Source organism: Vulpes lagopus, chromosome 10 (assembly GCF_018345385.1).
Source record: "Vulpes lagopus strain Blue_001 chromosome 10, ASM1834538v1, whole genome shotgun sequence".
In the NCBI taxonomy this organism is placed as follows: Eukaryota; Metazoa; Chordata; class Mammalia; order Carnivora; family Canidae; genus Vulpes; species Vulpes lagopus.
The window spans coordinates 83,446,002-83,460,403 of record NC_054833.1 but is presented as its reverse complement, the minus strand read 5'-3'; positions in this window follow the sequence as shown (position 1 = coordinate 83,460,403).

Genomic DNA, 14,402 nt, shown 5'->3' with positions numbered 1-14,402 from the left:
AAAAAGAAGCTCAAATTTCAAACCTAAGGCCTTGGATCCCCATACATCTACTCATCTCGTCCATGGCCTCCCTTTGGCCTACTTGACATGGTGGCTTCTTCGTCAGGCAGAACCCATGCAGAGCCCTGTGGTTTCAGGCGCCGGGCAGTGATGGCTGTCTCTTTCTGCTATTTAGTGCAGGGAGGCGTTATGCTCTCCCCATATGGCACTGAGCAGGACAATCATGCATTTGGCCCTGGAAGGTATGGAAACTCTACCTCATGAGTCAGTCCCTGGGGGTCACCAGCAACACTTCCCTGGGACCGCGCAGAGCAGCCCTCAGCTACATCTGGGAAAACTATAAAAGTGTGGCCTCCTGGTCTGTTAGATTCTTGAAATCATCAGCCTGCAGCCTTTTTTGTATTATTTACCTTTTGGGTAATCTCTTTGCCGGGTGCTCCCAGCAAATGGGAAGGGATGGCACCAAGTCTGAGGTTTGGGCGGAGAGCTGGCCCGCATCCATCCCAGCAGCAGGATGGGCCCCAGGAGGTAGAGGTGAGTCATAGGGATCCGGGAGGAGAAGCGGCACTGGCTAAATTTAAAATCCTTAGCCTGATATATTTGTGAGGTTGCTTTATTATTTTCCTGGGTAGAGAAATGGCAGTGACACAGAATTTTCTTGAGCTTAGGCTGTAATTATTAATGCTTTGATTTTCAGATGAAATCCATTCATTTGAGAAGCAGAGGGAACTTGGCAGAGAGGATCAAATGCAAACTACTTGCAGCGGCCTGAGGTTGTCTGTCTATTTAAACAGAGGCCGGGCTCGCAGAAGTAGGGCCCAGCTGCCATGCTGTTCCCCGCAGTCGCAGTCGAGGCCCTGAGAACCGACAAACAGTCACACTTGGCCATTCGGGTTGTTTCTACACAAGTCAAATAGACATTCCAGTACAATTGGTTATGTTGAATGTGGAAAAGACAGAATTCTATTCTCCTGTTTTATGTTTTTTTTTTTTTTTAAGTAGTGATTTGAATTCTTTCATGTGAAAGAAGACACAGTAAACACAAATTAACATTCCTGACAAAAAGGCTGTCAGTTAAGTAAGGAAAACATTCTACTTTGGATAGAGTAAGGGCTGCATCTGCCACAGGGAGCCTCTCTCTGGTCCTCAATGCTGATCCTTTGAGCAGGATGTTGGCCAAATAAAAACAGTAACCTTTTTCATACTTGACATTTGACTACCTTCATTAAACTTTCTCAAGAAAAGCCCCCACACAGATAAAAATTCATTTAACAAATATTAATGGATCATTCATCCTACTGCATGCCAAGTATTTTGGTCTACACACGGAGTGTGAATAAGATATGAAAGGCCCCTATCCCCTCTGAGCTCACCTTCTAGAAGGGGGAAGATGGACAATCAGTGAGTAAATGAAGCAACATTTCAGATGAAACACAGGCTGTGAAGGAATGTAAGCAAGATAAAAATAATAGAGTAATTGTGCTGGGTGGGGGGGCACCTAGACAAGGTAGTCAGGAAATGACTTACTACGAGGTAACATTTGAGCTGAAACTCGAATTACATCCTCTCCCTCCTGGAGAAAAAGCCAGCCACGTCAAGAGCCAGGCAAGTGTTTCAGAGAGAGAACAGAAAGTCCCGAGGTCCTGGGGCACCTGGCTGGCTCAGTCAGAAGAGCAATCAACTCTTCATCTCAGGGCTGTGAGTCTGAGCAGACATTGGGTGTAGAGATGACTTTTTTTTTTCAAGATTTTTATTTATTTGTTCATGAGAGACACACAGAGAGAGGCAGAGATATAGGCAGAGGGAGAAGCAGACTCCCCATGGGGAGCCTGATATGGGACTTGATCCCAGGACCCCGGGATCACGACCTGAGCCAAAGGCAGACGCTCAACCACTGAGCCACCCAGACATCCCCCTGGGGATGACTTTAAAAGTTAAAAAAAAAAGTTTTTTATTTTTATTTTATTTTTTTAAAGATTTTATTTATTTATTCATGAGAGACAGACAGAGAGAGAGAGAGAGAGGCAGAGACATAGGCAGAGGGAGAAGCAGACTCCATGCAGGGAGCCGGACATGGGACTTGATCCCAGGACCCCAGGATCACACCCTGGGCCAAAGGCAGGTGCTAAACCACTGAGCCACCCAGGGATCCCCCCCCAAAAAAATGTTTTTTAAAGGAAAGAAAGTGCAAAGGTCCTGAGGCTGGAATGAACCAGCAAGTTCAAAAAGAGGCAAAGCCAGGCCAGTGTGGGCCGTGATGTAGGGAGTGAGGGGGGAAGCAGAGTAAGGCAGGCAGGGTCCAGGTCAGGTCATGCATGGCCTTTTAGGTGTGGCCTGGATCTAGGTTTTATTTTGTTTTATTTCACTTTATATCAGCTTTGTTGACATATAATTCATATATAATAAAGTTTACCACTTTTTTTTTTATGATAGTCACACAGAGAGAGAGAGAGAGGCAGAGACACAGGCAGAGGGAGAAGCAGGCTCCATGCACCGGGAGCCCGACGTGGGATTCGATCCCGGGTCTCCAGGATCGCGCCCTGGGCCAAAGACAGGCGCCAAACCGCTGTGCCACCCAGGGATCCCTAAAGTTTACCACTTTTAAGTATACAATTTAATGGGTTTTGAGGTATTTGTAAAATGGTATAGCCACAGCCGTCATTATGCATTTGCTCCATCTTACAATCTCCTCCCCCCGGGTCTGGTCCTGAGTAACCAAGAGCATCTGCTTTCTATCACTTCAGTTTTGCTTTTCTAAAGTATAACATAAGTGGAATCCCACAGCATGAAGTTGGTGTAGGCAGCCTTCAAGGATGGCTCCCAGTGGCCCTTGCCACTTGGTATTGGGCATTCCCTGGCATGGTATCTGGACCCAGTGACTTGTATGTTTTTTTTTAAGATTTTATTTATTTATTCATGAGACACACACACACACACACAGAGAGAGAGAGAGAGAGAGAGAGGCAGAGACACAGAGGGAGAAGCAGGCTCCATGCAGGGAGCCTGACAGAAGACTGTATCCTGGGTCTCCAGGATCATGCCCTGGGCTGAAGGCGGAGCTAAACCGCTGAGCCACCTGGGCTGCCCTGGACCCAGTGACTTGTGACAAGACATCACATCCAGGGTCAGCATGTGGAAGACGGTGACTTAGGTCTTGCTGGTACTCTATGAGCTCACTTTGACAAAGCCAGCTGCCATGCTGAGAGCTGATGTATCGAGAGGTTCACTGGGCAAGGAATTGGGGACTGGCCCTTTGTCCAATGGACAAGGAGCTGACACCCACCACAGCCAGAATGAGGTGGAAAGTTCAACCCAACCCCCATGGACCTCAAGGTGCTGGCTGACATCTTGGCTACAGCTTTGTGAGAGGCAGAGTGAGGACCCGACCCTGACCCACAGAGCTGTGAGATAAGTGTGTTGCTTTAATCCACTAGTGGCCATTTGTTACACAGTGATAAATGACCGATACAGTAATCTTTGTGTCAGACTACTTTCACTTAGTATAATATGTTTGAGATTCATTCACATTGTGGCATAGAAAGGAAGGTTTTTTTTATTGCTGGGTAGCACTCCATTGTATGAATATAACCCACTTGCCCAAACCCACCTGCTGATGGATATTTGGGCTGTACCCAGTTATTGTCTATTAGGAGTAAAGCTGCTTTGAACGCTCAAGTGCAAGTCTTTATGTGGACACATGTTCTCATTTTCTTTGAATAAAAACCTAGTGGTAGGATCACGGGATTTTAAAAGGAATGTATGTTTATAGGAAACTACCAATCTGTATTCCAGTGTGGCTGTACCATTTTGTATTCCTAGGAGAAACAGATGAGATTTTAAGTTGCTCTGCATCCTTATCAACACTTGCTTACAAAGTCTTTAATTTTGGTCATTTTTGTAACTATGCATAGACATCTCATTGTGGATTTAATATGCATTTTCTTAATGACTTATGACACTGAGCACCTCTTTTGGGGTTTGTTCAAATCTTTTGACAATATTTTCTTTAAAAAATGTACTTATTTATTTGAGAGAGAGAGAGAGAGCAGGGGGAGGGGCAAAGGAGAAGAATCTCAACCAGACTGCCAAATGTGGAGCCTGACTCCCGGCTTGATCTCATGACTTCAAGATCATGACCTGAGCCAAAACCAAGAGTCAGACACTCAACCTACTGAGCCCTCCAGGTGCCCCTTTTGTCAATATTTTAAAATGAGATTGTTGGCCTTATTGAGTTGTAAGAGTTCTTTGTATATTGTAGGTAGAAGTCCTCCATTGGATGTATGTTCTGCAAATGCTTTCTCCCAGCCTGGAGCTTATCTATTCACTTCTCTTAACAATAACTTTTCAAGAGCCAAAGTTTTCAATCTTGATGAAATCCATTTTGTCAATTTTATTTTATGGCTCATGGCACCCTTGGGCCCTCCTTCCCCTGAGAAAGGGCCTGGGAGCATTCTCCAGGGAACAAGCTGAGATCCTCCTAGGGCTCATCTGATCTGTTCCCAACTCTCAGACATCTCTGCCGCTAGTTCCCTGGCCGTTGGTGTCATTTTGTATAACTACATTTTGTTCAGGAAGGTAAATTTGCTGTTACTCCATCTCAGTCAAAACAGAAGCTTGCCTTTATTTAGAATTTTTTTAAATGACAACTTTATTGAGATATAATTAGCATACCATAAAATTGCCCTCATTTTCTAAAGTTGTTTTCTCTGACTATAGAAGTTTAGATCATCAATGGTTTTTGTGTTTTTCTTTTTTTTTTCTTTCAGTGTTTTTAAGTTGTTCATTCCATTGGGTTGAATGACTTCTCTCAAAAAGATTACTGACATTTCTTTGTTGCTCTATATGAAATGTGTCTTTTCTCTGAGTGTTTTAAAGAGTTTTTCTTTATTTCTCATTTTCGTCAATTTTATTATGTGCCTTGCTGTGATTTTCCTATATTTATTCTGCTTGAGGTTTGTTGAGCTTCTTGAATCTGTGGGCTTATCATTTTCATCAAGCTTGGAAGATTTTCAGGCACTTTGGCAGCAAATTGCACATCCTCTGGGTCCTTGCCAGGGTATTAGATCCATATCCTGAGAGAATGCCCCACGTGGACAAACTCTCCCTCTTATGGCCTCATGTTTGGCCCTTGATCATGCACCCACAAAATCCATTCCGTGGTTCATACATGCTCCTAATTCTTACAGCTCCCTTGGCATATAGCCCCTGTTAGCCTTAAAAATAAAACTTCCAGCTATTTTACCAGCAAAAGACAGGTTTATTTGGGAATAAAAGAACTGCAACCTACACAAGCAGCCCACATCCAAACCAGCACTGACTCCAGAGAACAAAGCAAAGGAAGGCTCTTTTATAGTGGAAAGGTGGTTATAAGCAAAAAGTCCATTGGAGCAGGCTAGGAGTTTGAGGTGTAGTGTCTTCTCATTGGCCGGGCTGCGGCTATCTCTCATTGGCTGAGCTGGGGCTGTCCCTCATTTGCTAGGTTGTGATGGTCTCTCTCTTAGGCTGAGCTGTTGCTGAGCAAAAGAGAAGAAAACCTTCCTTTCTCCTACTGGGGTAGTGAAGTAACACTCACCTGCAAGGTCCCTCTCTTCTTGTTGGGTCAGCAGTTGACAAGGAGTGATAGGGTCTGAGAGCCTCCCCTCCCCAAAGCTCTCCAACTACATTTTCATGAGGTTTTCTGTTGTTAATTTGCACACACCTTTCTTTCTTATCAGGCCCAACATGTATTTAATGAGGCAATGCTAAACTTATCCCTGGTTGCCAGTCTGGCAAGCAGGAGGGGTGGGAGAGGGACCTTGTTGCCTTGTTTTTGAAACCTCTACAGTATCCTCCCATAAGAGAGGAGTCTCATTGTTTCCCTTAGGGGCTAGGGGTGACCAACCTTTGCAGTCTCTGACGGTTCAGAAAAGTCCAGGGAGCCAAGATATTGGGGCATATCCAACCATGGCATGTATCAAGGTCTTCCCAGCCAGAACCCTGACCTTGGCATTGCAAAGCTACCTTGAATGAGATTCAAGGTCATTATACTTTTAATTTTTTGAGGAACCTCCATACTGTTTTCCAGAGTGCCTAGATCAATGTACATGTCCACCAAATACACAAAAGGATTCTCTTTTCTCTATACCCTTGTCAACTCTTGTTATTTCTTGTCTTTTTGATATTAGCCATCCTCACAGGTGTAAGGTGATATCTCATTGCGGTTTTGATTTCCATTTCCTTGATAATGAATGATGTTGAGCATCTTTTAATGTACCCATTGGCCACTGGATGTCTTTGTCTTCCTAGAAGAAATGTGTATGTAGATATTCTGCCTATTGCTTAATTGGACTGTTTAAATTCTTTACCATTGAGTTGTATGAGTTTTTATATATTTTTGATATTAATCCCTTTCCAAATACACGACTGGCAAACATTTTCTCCCATTCAGTAGGTTGCCTTTTCATTTTGTGGATGGTTTCCTTTGCTGGGCACAAGCTGTTTAGTTTGATTTTGTCCCACTTGTTTATTTTTGCTTTTGTTGCCTTTGCTTTTGGTACCAACACACTTAGTTTCATTATGTGTTAACTGTCTCCAACTTCTGATATCCCTCTGAGGGATGTTTGTGTAAGTTGGTAGCAGCCAGATCATTGTAGTATTCTTTTTGTTTAACATTGATTGATTAATTGATTGATTTGAGAGAGAGAGAGAAGAGAGCATGAACTGGAGGGGCAGAGGGAGAGGGAGAAAGAATCTCAAGACTGAGCACAAAGCCCAACACAGGACTCAATCTCATGACCCTGAGATTTACTGTTCTTGTACATAGCTCCTTCACCCTGCCAAACACACATCCTTCTCAGTCACTGTACCAACAACTGTTCTCCCAATTTATTATTGGTGAAAATTGTATCAATGGGCTGCCACCCTGTACAAGGCATCCACATACTACCCAACTGGGCAGTGAGTGATCTAGTTACAAATCCCCATCTTGCCATGTACTTCCTCAGACCATTCCTGCTACCAACTGTTAATTTGTGTTCTCCAGCAAACAGTCTATAAGATGGCAGAGTGCAAGAGATTTACTGGGGGCTCATGCCTATAAAAGATGGGAGGATGAGGGTGGGCAGTGAAATTGGGCTGAGGAAGCCCACAGACTACAGCATTGATCTGAAGCCTGCGATGGGAAGTGGGAAGAAGCAGAAATGAACAGGAATAACCTAACTAATGCAAATTTGAAAACGTTTTGGCCAACCCAAGGGAAGGGGATGGAGGAACTCTGGAGTGAAGACTGTCCTAAGGAGTCCTAGGTTGGTGGATATGGTCCACCTAGAGCCCCTCCCATACTGGATCATTGACCAGGAACTACCTAGAAAGAAAGTGAACCCAGCTCAAGGCCCTGCACTGAAGGTTGGCAGCTAGCTGCACTCCTCACAGCTACATGCAAATCCTTTCTTGAAAGGAGATCAGGATGAAGCTCTTCCATGGCTGCTACAGAATAGTGTGACTCAGTATCTCAGCATCCTTCAGGTGATCAACGAGGATTTTATTTTTTAAATGAACTCATGGATGTTAACATATTTGCTGTGCTCCAATCCACTGTATTTACTTTTCTTTTTGATACTCAAATTGTCCTTACCTTGGCCAGTGGGAGCGCCTCCACATTGGCTAGCAAGCCCTCTGACACAGAGCTAGACTCATTGATAATTTCCTTGCTTCCTGTTGATAAGAAGCTCCAGGACCATCTTGTGTGTTTTCTGCCTTAGATCTGAAATCATTTTTCTAAGAAGCTGTGGTTTCTTTGAGTGGGAATGGCATGCAGGAAAACAAGCTGGGTGCTAAAAGTGCTCACTGCTACTGAATTAGTGATTGTTTTTAGACCAATACAACCCAAGAGAAGCACTTTTTATATCTATGCTGTCTAATATGGCAGCTACTAGCCATACAGGGCTACTGAACACTTGAAATGTGGCTACTGCAACCAAGGAATGGAATTTTATTTATTTTTTTAATTATTTTTACTTATTTAAAGTAGGCTCCATGCCCATTGTGGGGCTTGAACTCACAACCCTAAGATCAAGAGTTGCCTGCTCCACTGCCAAAGCCAGCCAGATTCTCCAAAGAATGGAATTTTAACTTTTATTTAATTGTAATATTTTTATTGTGGTAAAATATACATGTCATAAATCTTATCACTTTAATCATTTTTTTAAAAGGTTGAATTGTTTATTTGAGAGAGAGGAAAAAAAGGTGAGAACACAAGCTGGAAGGAGGGGCAGAGGGAGAAGTAGACTCCCCATAGAGCAGGGAGCCCGATGTAGGACTCAATTGCAGGACCCTGGGATCATGACCTGAGCTGAAGGCAGATGCTTAACTGACTAAACCACCCAGGTGCCTCTCATTTCAACCATTAGTTCAGCAACAATTCATACAAATTGTTTGCAACCATCACCACCACCCATCTCCAAAATCATTCCATTTTCCCAAACTGAAACTCTGCCCCATTAAACACTAACTCCTCATTTTACACCCATCCAAGCTCCTAGCAACCACCATTCCACTATCTGTCTCTATTAATTTGATTACACAAAAAAATTAAAAAAATAAAAATAAAAAAATTAATTTGATTACACTATGTACCTCACACAAGTCAAATCAAACAATATTTGTTCTTTTGTGTCTGGCTTATTTCACTTGGCACAACGTTTTCAAAGTTCACACACACTGCAGTATGTGTCAACATTCCTTTCTAAGGCTGGATAATATTCTATTGTATGTATTGTATGTATATATCACATTTTGTTTATTCATTCTTCCACTGATGGACATTTGGGTAGTTTCCACCTTTTGGCTATTATGAACAATGCTGCTGTGAATATTAATGTACAAATATTTGTTCAAGTATTTAATTTTAATCAATTTTAAATTTAAAGAGCCATATGTGTTCACTGTCTACCATGTCGGACAGTTCTAGACCTTTTCAGTAGACAGAGGTAAAAAATAAATTTTTTATTATTTATTTATTTACTTATTTTAGAGAGAGCAAGCAGGGGCAGAGGGGCAGAGGGAGATGAAGATACACAATCCTAAGCAGGCTCCATGCTCAGCATGGAGCTGGACCAGGGCTCAATCTCACAACCCTGAGATCATGACCTGAGCTGAAATCAAGAGTCCAAGCCTTTACTGACTGAGCCACCCAGGTGCCCCAGAAATACATTTTTTAATTATATTAATTCATGCTAATACTTTACATTTAAACCCAAGATTAAAGATCTTTAACTTAGCCCAGGTGGCTCAGAGGTTTAGCGCCGTCTTTGGCCCAAGGTGTGATCCTGGGGACCTTGGATCGAGTCCCATGTCGGGCTCCCTGCATGGTGCCTGCTTCTCCCTCTGCCTGTGTCTCTGCCTCTCGTTCTCTCTGTGTCTCTCAAGAATAAATAAATAAAATATTTTTAAAAGTTTTTAACTTATTTTACAGTTCTATCTCTTCTCTCGAGCTGAAAATGTTGGTTCCTATTATTACCATAGTAATTATTTACTATATCTCACTTATGCAGTTCCAGAACAGCAATAACAATATTTTTAGGAAGACCAGGACTACTGCAAACAACCTGAGATTTCTTTGCTGCTCCTTTTGCCCTTACTAGTTAAGTACAGTCAAATTGTTAGGTTTTTTTTTTTTTTTAATTGTTAGGTTTTAAAGTCACTTGGATTCTTTTCTGTAATGTTAAGCTACCAACTTGACATGCATTAGGTTCATTTGTTTCATTTTGTTTTCCATTTGTAGGAATTGATTTATTTTTTCGTTGTAATTACACAAATCCATAGCCAAAGGGACAAGCACATTTAAAGAAATCTAGCTTCTTTTCTTTTTTTTTTTTTAAATCTAGTTTCTACCTACAAGTCATCCTCCTGATCCGGGCTGGTAACTACTTTTATGTTACTTTTTAAGGTAGGAAAATAGGCATGTATGTTCTTAACTGCCTCTGCCCCTTCTTAGTAAAATTCTACACACATTGTCCTACAACATTTTTTTTTTTTCTTAACCATACGCTTTGAAGATCAGCCCGCAGCAGAACATAGGAACCGTCCTTGCACCTGTGACAGCTGCTCCGCTGTGCGGCTCCTCCTGCGGGACACTGGGCTGTGTCCAGTCCTCCGCTATCTTCCCTTCTGTCGTGGAAAGGGCACTGACGATTATGGAAAGGCCCAGAGAGGCAAAGCTGTCAAGAAGGCAGCCTAGCTGCGTGCGTGGGGTGAGGGAAGAGAAGTATAATTTCTGTTGGAGAAGCTATCGTGGGCTGATATGGTGTCCTCAAGTCCAGCATCCCGAGCATGGAGGGGACCCGGACGCTGGGGACGGGCGATGAGGGCGGAGGTGCGCGCTCCGCCACCCGCTCACCTGCACGGTTGCCACCTTCGCTGCGCTTTTTGCGAGGCTTGGCGGCTCTGCTGGACGGTCTCCCCGCTGTGGCACCAGGAGCCCCGGGGCGAAGCTAGCACGTGGCCCGCAGGGCGAGCCACCTGCCAGTCAGGTGCAGGCGCGGCGCTCCCAAGGGCAGGGTGTGCCCCCGCCCGCCCCGGGCTGGTGGGAGGGCCTTCGTCACACCCTCCGCCGCCAGGGGGGTCGCCTACTGAGGGATTGGGCCAGGGCAGCGGAGTGACGGCGACGGCAGGCCCGGGTGGGGAGGAAGGGGCGCTCAGTGGCGCTCCCGCGCGGCGGGCCGCGTGTGCCAGCGCTCTGCCCCACAGGCAGCGGCGGGGAAGCCCGATTTCAGGGGACACACCGCCTTCTTGCGGCCGACCGCCCGTCTGAACTGGAGCCTGTTTGGGCCACACCCTGAGCGGCCGCCACGCGCGCGGTCGGGTCCACCGAGGCACCCGCTCCACGCGGGACCTCTCCGGCCCGGGCCCGGCCGCACTGCGCCTGCGCGGGGCCGCGCCGACCGAACCACCGCCCGGGCAGGGGTGCGTGCGGCGCGGAGCTCCCCCGCCCCCTGGGGCGGCCCGTTGCCATGGAGTCGCCCGCCGCCAACGCCGCCGCCGCAGCCGCCCGCGCTGCAGAGGAGCCCCCAGAGGAGCTGCCCCGAACCTCGGCGGGCCGCGGAGAGGTGGGTCCGTCGGTCCGGAGCCCCCGGCCTGGGTCGGCGCCCTCCGCCCAGGTTCTGACAGGCGGGCACTTGCTGCGGTGGGTCTCGCCCCCAGGGTCTTGGGGCTCTGCCCTGACGCGGCCGCCCCCCGGGGTTGTGCCCCCGGCTTTGCGGGGCTGTAGGGTGCGGTCGCGGATCTTCCGTGCCGGGCACTGAGCAGAGCTGGGGGGAGCCTGGCTGGTGGGCCCCTGGGAGGAAGGGCGCCTCCTCCCGGAGCTCCCGGAGTGCTCCCTCTGGCCCCCTGAGCTCCTGGAGTGGTCCCGAGGTCCTCCCCGAGCTCCCGGAATGGTCCTGCGATCCTCTCCGGGCTCCCGGAGTGCTTCCTCGGTCCTCCCGGAGTCCTTACCCCCCTGGAGTTTTCTAAGTAGGCTCCGCGCCCAGCGGGGCTTGAACTCAGGACCCTGACATTGAGACCGTAGCGGAGATCAAGAGCCCGCCGCTTCACCAACTGAGCCACACAGGCGCCCGCATTGGGTGTTTGAAAGGATAACCGGGTTTGGGCAGCGGAGGGGCCGGTGCTGTTTCCCACCAGCGGCTGTCTAGGCGCCTTTGCTGAACATCTGCCCTGCGCCAGGTGCCGCGCCAGGTGCTGCGTCAAGTACGAGCAGACTGCGCTGGTCCCCCAAGGCGCCAAGGGTTCCTTCACAGGTACCTTCTGCAGGTAGACGCGCGCACATACATCCACACACACAGCGCACAGATTGCTTTTAAAGTGAACATCAGGGATCCCTGGGTGGCGCAGCGGTTTGGCGCCTGCCTTTGGCCCAGGGCGCGATCCTGGAGACCCGGGATCGAATCCCACATCGGGCTCCCGGTGCATGGAGCCTGCTTCTCCCTCCGCCTGTGTCTCTGCCTCTCTCTCTCTCTCTCTGTGACTATCATAAATAAATAAAAATTAAAAAAAAAAATAAAGTGAACATCAGTAACAACTGCTCAGGTCAAGAAATAAAACCGTGTGAGCACCGCAAAAGTCAAGCCACCCCTCTGCTGCCGCCTGCAGACCTCACTCACCCCCAAGACATGGGGACTGGCTTTTGTGGTTCTAATTTGCTTGATTTTCCATAGGTGTACCACCTATGTACACTTTCCTAAGCAACATAATTAAGTTTCGCCGGTTTTTAAACTTCATATAAATGGAATAATATTGTATATATTCTTTTTTAAATTTTTGAAACAACCCCACGTTTACAGAAAATTGCAAGTTCAGCACCAAAAATCTTTTCCTGAAGCATTTGAGCGTAAGTCGCTTCTATAATGCTTTCTGACCACACCACACTGTAGAGGGTGTCTCCTATGTGCAAGGTTCTCCCAGGTGACCCCTGACAATCAAAGTCAGGACAGTCACAGGTGTCAGCACCACGGGTCCTCAGCCCCAGGGAAGCGTTTTGACCATCGATCCCATAAAGTCACAAAAGCAAAAGGACCCAGTGTGGGACGGCACTTTGCACTCTGTTGTTGTCGTGTTTGTTAGTTCCCAGTCCACCGCAGTCCCCACTTTTCCCTGGCTTTCATGACTTGGCTGTGGGCGGGCTTGTAGAAAGTTCTTCCTGTGGGCTTGTCTCATGTTTCCTCAAGATTATATTTGCATTATGCATCCTTGGCAGGAAAGTCATAGAATTTATGCACAACTTTCTGCTTATTCTACCCAGTCCGGTGGCTCACAGTGACACATTTGTCACATTACCGATGAAATTTACCCCGATCACTCAATTAAAATGGTGTTACTTTGTACCTTGGTAATTTACACAGGGAGACATTTTGAAACTCTGGCCATGTCATCCCTCCCATGCGTGAGCCGAGTGGCTCACAGGGGACAGCTCCCCCACCCTGTTTGGGCTTCAGTGCCCTCCAGGGTGGCCTTCCTCCTACTCAGGCCCTGACATCCTGCTCTGGGCTGCGACTCCCCAACACTGGCATCCCAGTCTGGGCCACTGTGGATCCTGCTTGGCCCACCCCATCTGGGGTACCTCCTCTGAAAGTGGAGAAAAGAGGAAAGGCAGTATATGTGCTTTTGCACCTTCCCTGTCAGCTGTGCTGAAGAGGTGCGCCCACAGTATGACACAGCTGTGGACCATTCTTCGTTTCCCTAGAGCACTATACGGGAGGAATCCTGCTATTGGTGTTGCTTGGCTATTGGTCTTCGGGCTTCCTGCTGTTACCAGCACTGCAGCTCTGGGAGGTCCTCTTATGTCTCCTGGTGTTGAGTGTGGTATAAGTTAAATTGTGTTCCTTCAGGGGGAAAACATCATAGGTGGAAGCCCTAAGCCCTAGTATTTCAGAATGTGACCTCATTTGGAAATAGGGTCCTGGGAGATGTCATTAGTTAAGATGAGGTCATACTGGAGTCCTGAATATGACGGGTGTCCTTATAAAAATGAGGTATTTGAATGTAGATGTCCCACAGAGAGAATGTCAGGTGAATGCTGGAGTTAGCCTGCCACAAGCCAGGGATCTATTAGAACCTAAGGGAGATGCGTGGAACAGATGCTCTCCTAGCACATCAGAGGGAACATCGTCCTGCCAGCACATTTATTTCAGATTCCTGGCCTCTGGAGGTATGAGAGTATACATTTCTGTTGCTGAGACACCCTGTGTTTTGCACTTTGCAATGGCCACCCCACAACACTAATGCAATATGTAAGAGTGTCTGTAGGGTGCACACCTCGGAGTGGAATCGCTCAGGCAGAGAGTATAGGAGGCCAAATAACATCCCCCAGAGATGTCCATGACCTAATCCTTTGAATTTGGGGATATGTTAGAGATGTGGCAGGGGAATTAAGGTTGTTGACCAGGGTTTTAGAGATAGGGACATTATCCTGGATCATCCAGGTGTGCCCAGTACAGCTACAGGGTCCTCAGAAGTGAACAGGGAGGCAGGAGAGCTATTGAGGGAGCCCCAGGAGAAAGGGCCTACATCACACTGCTGACTTTGAATATGGTAGAACAGGGCCTTGAGCCATGGAGTGTGGGTGACCTCGGGAAACTGGAATATTCCCAAGAGCCTCCAGAAAGGAGTGCAGCCCTGCTCACACCTTGATTTTAACTCAGTGAGACTCATTTCAGAATATGACCATCACAATAATAAGGTAGTAAGTCTGTTAAGTCACTGGGTTTGCAGTAACTTATTAGGGCAGCAATGGGAAAGTAATCCAAAGGTATATCCTTTTTACCTTTACTTTTAAAAAAATATTTATTTATTTATTTGAGAGAGTGAGTGAGCAAGAGAGAGAGCACGAGAGAGGGGGAGGAACAGAGAGGGAGAAGCAGAGCCCCTGCTAA